This window comes from Thermobia domestica, chromosome 4, assembly GCF_964235325.1.
Source record: "Thermobia domestica chromosome 4, izTheDome1.hap1.1, whole genome shotgun sequence".
Lineage (NCBI taxonomy): Eukaryota > Metazoa > Arthropoda > Insecta > Zygentoma > Lepismatidae > Thermobia > Thermobia domestica.
Genome location: NC_137457.1, coordinates 305,409,742 through 305,419,904, shown reverse-complemented (window position 1 = coordinate 305,419,904; position 10,163 = coordinate 305,409,742). Strand labels below are relative to the sequence as shown.

Here is a 10,163-nt window from a genome sequence, read left to right as displayed (position 1 = left end):
CAATTACTACAATTGCGGTCGATAACAATGCCACCAAAATCAACATAAACACTGCACCACTGCCTCAAATATGGCGTCCCAACATCTCGGGTTTGTCAAATGAGGCTCTTGCTGCTATGATTGGCCAATTACACGGTCTGACGTCGAAACATGGCTGCGCCCATGGTGTTTGTGATGTTTACATGGTTGGTGTTTCTTTGATTTGTTTTTTTAAACTCCTCAAGATAAATGTTATGAATTTGTGATTATGTGTTTTAGTATTAGTTCAGTTCTTAGTGATGTATAATTTTTATACTTTGTCATAGTACTACAACAACTAACACACAAGAAATCCTATATTCGCCGGTATCGGATTAGATTCCTATGGGAAGTGTAATGTAATTTTGATAATGTATTGATTATTTCCTGCTATATTTTTTCCTTGCACAAATGTTGGGTTATCTTTACACGTTTGCAGTACAGGACATTAATGTGGTTAAACTTGTACAAGTATGTTATGATAAGGAAAATATAATAGGGTGATTGTATTTTTCGAAGTGTTGTTATAGCAATGATTAGTACAAGGCTAATTGTGTATCGTGTATAAAACCATATTGTCAACTTTTCGGCCGCTTTTAAATAAGTGCCATGTGGTTGACTTCGAGAAAAAAAGGGGAAGGTTTACTTTTGGCCCACACCACTCGAAATAATTGTTGAAAAATTAAAATTATTTCACTAATTTCCTTATTATTTCCTTAAATGATTTGCGATGGGCGACATAAGAATATTTTACTTGGCATACATTAAATTCAATGTAACCATCAGAAATAATTGTCGAAAACTTGTAGTTCTTTTACGATTTGCGTATAAATATCCGTAAAGTCCGGAGGTATGGCATAAAAAGACTAGTGCAAAAACAAATCAACCTGTGCTAGACGACCACTAAATAGCACGAATGCTATCTAACCGAGTCAAGCTAGGCGTAAGCTGAAGGCCCTAATGCTAGCGAGAAGGTGCGTCCGAAGAGAGCAGGCGCGTCAGCGACGGTAGGTATACAATATTCAAGGGTAGTGAAAACAAATAGGTTTTGGCGATGATACGAGTTTCGATGACACTTGTCATGGCTTCATATTAGTAGCGCTCCACTTGTAAATATAAAATACAAATTCGGTGCACTGTGGAGAAATATGCCGCCGGTGGAAAACAGCATCTAATAGGGCCATCTTTCATATGAGCTCACTTATTTTATTCATCATAAAGCTTTTTTAATGATTTTACACTTGTAAGCCTAAAATGCATGTGTATTATTTTGTATTTAATTCTATCGTCTGCAGATATTTGTTCTTTATAAATGTCTTTTCATTCAAAGTACTGAATTATAGCTGTGAAGCTTCCAAAATGTGATGTGTGAAAAATAAACCACCATTAAAAAAAAAAAAAAAAAAAAAAAAAAACAACTTTGATGTACAGTTACGTGGTGTTCAGTTTCCTAACTAGTGTTCGTAGGTCCCAACAAAATTCTTCGGGGCGCAAAATTGTTCCGTAATTCGTAAATTTGTGTTTAACATTCTCATTCTTAAATATAAAAGAGGTAATTGCCGTGGAAGCAGTACCTCTCGCCATAAAAATGTCAAACCAACTGGAGTTTGACAATGTGCCAAAAATAGTGCCACTATACTCTTTCCAGCCTTAGAAAAAAGTAGATGTAAACAAACCCACCTGACTACCAGTGGGTCGATGACCAGTGATTGGTTGTTGGACTCACTGCACTAGTATTCTACCGCAATATAATCCCTACTAAAATAATAATTTCAAATAAAGATATCTGAATTTATCCTGCATTTTGTGATAATAAACGCAATATATATAATATTTAACAACAGATGTAGCTTTATTTCAACCTCACGCTATTTGGACATATAGTATTTTCTGCGCATGCGTATGCGTTCGCGCGTCTACCCCACTCATTTAAAATTATAGCAGAATGCAGAGTTTCGTGGCGACGATATGTGACAATAATCCATTTTCGTCTTGTGTTATAAAACACAAAAGAGGACACAGGAACAGAGGTAAGCTCGTCTATATAAGGATTTAAGAAAATACATATTTCCAATATAGTGTCAGTGCGTTAATTATTTACCAACCAACTATAGCCTTAACATTGTGGAAATTATGCGACCACAGTAAGCTAGCAGACGATTTTGCTGTTCACGTCTCTGGCTGCCGAACCACGTGTAAGCCGCGGAGTAATACATTTCGCTTTGTTTATGTCTACTTTGTTCTAAGGCTGGAAAGTGTTTAGTGAGCACGGTAATAGCCAGACACTGCGTATTTGATATAACATTGATTTGCAATTAAAAATGAAATTAATTTCATTATTTCATGTGCCTTCAAAATGCCAAATAGAATGTATGTTCTCACAGAGAAGTTAAGGACTGAAAACCCTTTAATTATATCATGTAATGGCATTACTCAAGCAGACGGTTCTACCAAATATTGTCATCTTTTTTACATTTTGGTTTAGGTTAGAGTTTTATATTTCTTATAGCAGAGCATGCACTAAATGAGGAGCTCCGTTGCTACTTACAGATCAGATTGACTTCAGGAGGTCTCAGTATAAATAAGTGTAGACGCGTGACCAACTTGTGCTAGGTAGCCACTAAAAAGCACGAATCCTATCTAACTGAGGCAGGGTACGAGCACAGCAGGGAGGCAGTGCTTTAGAGAGAGGGTGCGTCCGTAGGGAGTAGGCGCATCGGTGACGGGGGATATACGCATAAATGATTGCAATACTTACACATACAATACTTTCAGTATCACTTAAAATTCATATCAGTATGTTGTGCTCTGACAGTAATTACTTACATTCACGTTCTCATTCCTTCATGAAAAATGTGTCATATCGTATTTTACTTATAAATTTTCTATTTGGTAGAACCGTCTGCTCGAGTGAACCTCATGCAGTTGTATATGAAAAGTATCCCTATTATTTAAGCTGAAAATACCCCCTATTTATTCTTAAAAAATGTATGTACCCTATCCTAAAGTAGAGCAGAGGGCAGGCTTGGGACAGGGTAACACAGGTACGATGTAAAGAAAGTTTGCCAAAACTTGGCTTCTAGCGCGTGTAACATTCCAAATTTAAGTTTAGCTGCTCGACATGCTGTTTCATCTTTTGTGACTCATAGTTTTATGTAGAACTGGAGTGTAAATCAACTCATGCGAAAGGATCTATTGATTTTCGAAAGACTTCAGATTAAATATATTATGCACAGATTGTATTACGTTAATACATAAAAAGTACCATCACCTCATCTTAACCCGCGAGGACTCGCATAGCGGGGAAAAGACCGAAGGTGTGTTTACGTTTGTACCACTATTTGGAAATAGGCCACTGGTTCATGGCCAGCCGTGACTTTGTTCTTTGCACCATCCCCTATTATTATTTAATATTCTATATTATAATATCCCCTATTAATGAGTTTTTTTTTTTTTTTTCCTGGAAATGTTTCCTCAACTTTTGTCGATCTTCAGTTTCCTCTTTTAACTCCCAATATTTTCTCCTATCTTTCAAATCATCGATCAGCTGTGTTCTTCTTCTTCCTATTCCTCGCTTCCCTTCCATCTTTCCTTCTATGGCGGTGTGAAGAAGACAATTTCTTCGTAAGATGTATCCAATCCAATTGGCCTTTCTACGAAGGATGGTGGCTATAAGTGTTCTCTTCTCTCCTATCCATTTTAAAACGTATTCATTTGTTGCTCTCTCTGTCCATTTTATCTTCTCTATCTTCCTCCAACACCACATTTCGAAGCTCTCCAAATATTTCTTCTCTAACTTCCGTAATGTCCAAGTCTCTGAACCACACAGTCCAATGCTTTATATATAGCACTTGACCAACTTCTTCTTAAGTCCAATATTGAGCCTGCTAGCTAAGAGTGATCGTTTCTTGTTGAATGCTTCTTTAGCTTTACCTCATCTCTTTGATGCAGTAACCGTTTCTCGTCAAAATACTTCCCAGATACTTGAAATTATCGACCTCTTCAAGTTCTCTTTGTGCTACTCTGATCCGTAAGGGCATGTTTCCACGGGATATTCTCATGACTTTCGACTTTTCGATGTTAATTTCCATTCCATACAGTTTTCCAGTGTCAACTATTTTGTCAATCATCTCCTGTAGTCCTCCTTCGGTTTTAGCTATTATAACCGTATCATTTGCATACCTGATCTTGTTAATGCTCTGCCCTCCAGTCTTGAAATCTCCAATTCCCATTAATGCTTCCTTCACTAAACATTCACTGTAAATGTTGAATAATTGGGGCGACAAACTACATCCTTGTCTGACTCCTCTTCCAATCACCATACTATTGGTTTCTCCTTCATTCAAGCGCAGCTTTACTCGTTGTCCTGTGTACAGATTTTGAATGAGTCGTCGATCTCTCCAGTTGACTCCGATTTCTTTAAGTATTTTCATAAGTTTCGTCCAATTGACTCGGTCGAAAGCTTTTCGCCAGTCGATGAAGCACAAACACAACTCTTCCTTTACATCAATAATTCCTTCTGGTATAATCCTCATCAATCCAATAGCATCTCTGGTGCCTTTTCCTTTCCGGAATCCAAATTGATCTTCTTCTAACCTCTCATCTATCTTACTTTCTATCCGCTTGTTCAGTATACGTGCAATGATCTTTCCAGTATGGGAAATCAGGCTAATGGTTCTGTAATCGCTGTACTTCTTTGCTTGGTTTTTCTTGGGCAGTGCAATCATTGTAACATCAAGAAAATCCTTTGGCCATTCTCCACTCAGGTAGATCTTGTTAGTAAGTGAAGTCAGCACTTTCATTGCGTTGTCTCCTAATCCCTTGAGCAAATCTACTGGTATGTCGTCTTCTCCAGTGGCCTTTCTCCTTCGCATGTCCCCTACCGCCCTCGCACATGCAGTTCTCGCGTTATAAAAATAGTGAGTTCTCGCGGGTTTTAAAGAACTTTCTCTCTACAAATGTTTTTGGGTAAATATGCCATACAGTTTGAGAATATCCTACTCAGCATATTATTGTTTCAAGTATATAGTGTAGGGGTCGCGGTGATTCAGTGGTAGAGTGTTCATCTTTGGTGCGTGGGGTTGCTGGTTCGATTTCCGCTCAAGCCAAGTGAACCTTCTGGTGGACAAACACCATGTGCGTGGGTTTTATCGGAGTACTCCCATTTCCTCCTACTTTTTTCATTCCACCGATTTATTCATTTCTCATCGTCGCCGTCTCTATCCTAGCCGGCACAATCGTAGGACGTATAACTTAAAGATTCCATTTTTTCAAGTATATAGTGTTTTGTGCAAACATATCTCTGAAAATATGTATTGTTAGCGCATATTTAGACGACTTCTACTAAGTATACTTGCACAAGTGTTTATTGTTATTACGGTTAATTGTTATTACCAATTGGTATTGTTATTACCAATGATTAACATAGAGCGAGACGTACGCGAGAAGTATTATAGTTATAGCAATAATCAACATTTTAAGAAATTTAGACTTCGATAATTTTTATACAAATATTTATGAACATTTTGTTTATGATGAAATGAAAAGAATTGAGTTCGGAAAATGATTTTAATGCGTTACTTTCAAATATCTAGGATCAGTATTAAGAGGCCAAAATCATATTCACGAAGAAATTGAATGTCAACTAAAAGCAGGGAATTCGATGTTATTATTCAGTTTAAAATCTCTTGTCGGCGCGAATTCTGTCGAGGAATTTGAAGCTTAAAATATACAAAACAATATTCATGCCTGTTGTTCTGTATGGTTGCAAAACATGATCACTTACTCTGAGGGAAGAACATAGACTGAAAGTATTTAAGAACAAGATCCTGAGACGAATATTCGGACCCAAGAGGAACAGGAATGGGTAATGGCAGAAACTTCATAACGAAGAACTACATAATTTATACGGTTTATCAAACATTGTTAGGGTCATCAAGTCTAGGAGGCTCAGATGGGAAGGTCATGTAGCCAGGATGGCAGAAAGTAGGAATGCTCTTAAAAGACTTTACAGGAAGACCAACCAGAAAATGACCATTAGGAAAACCTAGGCACAGATGAAAGAACAATATTAAGCGGCATTGAACCTTCGGGTTCCATAGGCCATAGAGTTAGTTTGTTAGTTAGATTTTAATGCGTATAAATTATGTTTATTCATCTGTTGAATTATTTAAAGTATCATATCATGACTAGGCATTGAAAAACAAGGACTTTTTCAAAAGCTAAAAACTGTAAGTTTTGACTCTTTTAGGTGTACCTTTGATTATTTGTGTAATTTTTTTCATAACCTGGTGTGGGGACAATCCCAACTATTGCATATTTTACATATAATTAGAACTAAGAAAGTAAATAGCTAATTAATTGCCAACTGATACGGTGGCATGCATATCCATTACATTAAATGAGACTTCTCATACTGAAAATACCCAAAAGTGTTTAAAAAAAAAAAAAAAAAAAGCTAATTGCTTCGAATCATCAAGTTTTCAACAAGTTTTTCTTTTTCTTTGATAGTTACACAGGAAAGGAGAAAACCAACTTTCAGTCCAGTTTAGAATTTCAGATATTACTGAAGAAAGTGTAAGATCACATGAAACTATTTAAAAATGTGTTAAAGATAAGAATATTTTTATGTAACAGCTAGTTTTTTGTTCTTTAGATGCACTGAGGAAGAGGTGATGAGTGCTTCGAAACTTTTTTTTTTTTTTTAACGTACTTACTTAGTTTTGGAAGTTTTCAGGTATGAGAATTTTCAGTGCTATCAATGGATATTTTACTCATGTTCTTACGTATTTTTCTTTAATTTTTTTCTAAGTAATTTTTTTATTTACTTACTTTTGAATGTTTTCAGGTATGAGAATTTTCAGTTCTATCAATAGATATTTTACTCATGTTCTTACGTATTTTTCTTTCATTTTTCCTAAGTAAAAATTGTGGGGTGTTAACGAGGAAAAAGGGAGAGAAATCACTCCGTTTTAATCGTACATAGACGTGCACGCGTTTTGTATATTTTCCTTAACTAAATGATATAACTAACTTTAGAGAGCCAGTGTATTTATCCCAACGATATGATTTCTAGATCCGCTTGTGGCCTTATTTTTAGTCATTCAGTATACGAGAAACAATGAAATGAACAGTATAAAACGTTAAAGTATTCGTTTTTTTATTATATATATATATATATATGTGTGTGTGTGTGTATATAATATATCGTCTTATATTTGTGTGCTAAATATTTCAGTAATTCTTTATTGTTACATTTGTCTAGGAATGAAAACACGAGGAGAAAAACCAGATTCCGAACTCGTTACATTTCTGATTATTGATAGATGCTATAAGATACATCTGCATATATATCAATTTGCATAATGTCTTTACCAAATTGTAAGTGGAAAGATACTAACGGACTGGGGTGCGAAATCCTAGGGGGATGAAAGGGAATTCCCCTACTTAATATTTTTTTTTAAAGAAAATTCCCCTCCCTAAAATCGAACCGGGGAGGGTGAATAAATTAACACTATTATCAGAAGTTAGCAAACTAATTACACTAATTCATATGTAATTAATATCTTTTATATTTAAGAGTCTTCATCCCAGCGAAATTAAAATACCGCTAATTTTACAGAAATTATGTGATATCTTCAAATAGATAAAAGATAATCGAAATGTGGAACAAGAGCGCCCTAGACAATATTATTTTACATGAAAAACAGTTATCACGACTCACTTATCTGCTTTCGATTTCGAGCTATTTTGAAAATCGGCATTTATTTTCGCGTTTCTAAACAGCTGAAAACGGAAAGCCACCAGGTGATTTGTGATAACGGTACCTCACGCAAAATAATATTGTCTAGGGCGCTCTTGTTCCATATTTCAATTATCTTTTATCTATTTGAAGATATCACATAATTACTGTAAAATTAGCGGTATTTTAATTTCGCCGGGATGAAGACTCTTAATAGGTGAACTAGTGATTAACACTTTCGAACCTAGGAGTGCTTAAATTGACAAAGTCCTGTGTCCTGGAGAAAATAAGGGTTATTTTTTAAAAAATCATGTCTTCCTAAGTTTTTGCTCTGAACGGTTCAAACTTTCAGAAATGAAAGAAAAAAGAACCAATCTACTTGAAGATGCCGGTTTCCATACAAGACGTACAGGAATGTGAATAATCATTGTAAACAATAACCTTATTTCTTGCAAAGTAATAATGGTTCATGGTTGTGAATGATACAACTTCTTTAGTTCTCTTTAATGACTAAAAGGCATTCCTGGATTAGGTTTGCCAGTAGATAATTCACGGAGCACTCAAAATTACTTTCTCAAAAGAGCATACAAAGTTCATTTTTGATTGGTATTTTAAAAATGTTAAATGACGTTCTGGAACGACATTCGGATTTGATATAAGTTTACAGCGTGTCGTTCTGGAACTACAATAGGATTGAAACTGTTAATGGTATCCTTAATCTTACATAGTTTATTAATTTATGGGTTGTTCAAATATATGAATCTCTCTATATCAAAATATTTCAGTGCAAAGCCTATTTTTTTCTTTAACTTTAGTCTTCCCTTTCGACACATACACATTTCGACAGTTATGATTTCGTACTCTGACTGCTGGAACTGCTAAGAAGTGTAACAAGTATTCTGGGAAACTAGTTAGATTCGGGAGTTCTTTAGGTTCAGTTTCTTCACAGGACAGACAGAAACAGTTGATGATGAGAATATAGGTATTCAAACCAACAAGAGGTAAGAAATAAGAAATGGGTGCAGATATGACTCTCACGCGAGTCGAAATATCAACATAAACCAAAAATTGGGGATAGAGAAGAGAATGATAATAAATAAGCGCATATAAGCAAATTGGATGAAGTAGGTAGGAAGAGATAAGCTGATAAACTGGACAGGGGGTTTATCTATTAATGAATTATGGTAGAGAATTTAAGATAGCATAGACAGGAAGATGGAATTGAAAAAGGCCCTTATAGGGGCCAAAAATGGCGGCACGTGATTAGCAGGAAAGGGGAACACGAGGACGTACGGGATTGGCTGAAGGCTTCAGCCAATAGAATTAATCGAGACGGGGACATATAGCCTCGTTGCTGACGTCCCCATTAATCCCCCTACTCATACCAATAGAATTCAGACTTTTTTTTCGTAAGGATGACTATATTTATATATGTCTGTATCTTCATTTATGTTCTATAGTGTGTGATGAAGGATATTCAGAACTATTCAGAACTTCAACACATTATAGTTTAAAATACAGTGTGTGTGTTGTAACTTTGGTCGGTATTTCTTTTGTTGCAATTTCCAATCCAAAACCTGAATAGTGTTATTATAAACTAAAAAGAAGAAGCCCAAAGGTGCACAGGTAACTACATTGTTGTGTGGTTACTAGAACCCCATTTTTTCGTCGAATTCTTGCCCGTAGACAAAAGTAACAGTCAAGAGTTGCTGAAATATAGTGTGTTTAAAAAATAACTCCCTAGTTTTAGTGTGTTCTAGAATCTGTACAAAGTGACATACACTATTCTAGTTTGTGGTGTTTGATTCGTCAACTCTCCAAGTTTGGCTCCTCTGCAGTTGGCAGGTCTGTTTGACCTTGAGACGGCACCAGTGCTGTTTTTTTTTTTTTCCCTCTGTTTCCTCAGTTCAGTCCAGGCAGGCGTGCAATGCAGAGCAACTCAGCAATAATGTGTACTCCGCAACAGAAACCGCAGTGTGTTATTTGGCTTGTGAAAACTGAGTCAGTAATAACAGTGCAACGTAATTTTAGACGACAGTATGGTGGTGAACCATCTACAGCAAAAACTATTCGTCATTGGCTAAAGTCTTTCAAGGAAACCGGTAGTGTTTTAAAAGCAAAATCACCAGATAGACCGAGAACTTCTGAAAATGTTAAACAGATCCATGTTTCTTGTGTTCGGAGCCTGAAGAAGTCATTGGCCAGACGTAATCTACAATTAGGAGTGCCTAAAGGTACTGTGTATGATGTAGGTGAATACGGTTAGGACAGTTACACCTGAAATGTTGGTGAATACGTGGCGAGAAGTGGAACATCGTCTTAACGTGTGCAGGGCCACAAATGGATCCCACGTTGAAGTCTACCAACATTAAACAAAACTTGAAGGAATTCTCTTTCATGATAT

General features: G+C 36.1%; 1 protein-coding gene across 2 annotated transcripts in view; it reads left to right on the top strand.

Moving 5' to 3' along the window:
• Nucleotides 1–51: 51 nt before the first annotated feature.
• LOC145684274 (transmembrane protein 126) overlaps nt 52–10,163 on the top strand; it is a 34,022-nt gene continuing 23,910 nt past the window's right edge. The window contains exon 1 of one of the 2 annotated variants that reach the window (XM_081756417.1): nt 52–185. The gene's annotated coding sequence lies outside the window, so the exon portion shown is untranslated. Of the gene's footprint in view, nt 186–357; nt 378–10,163 lie in introns of those variants that run through there. The other variant, XM_081756418.1, reaches the window with a different exon arrangement.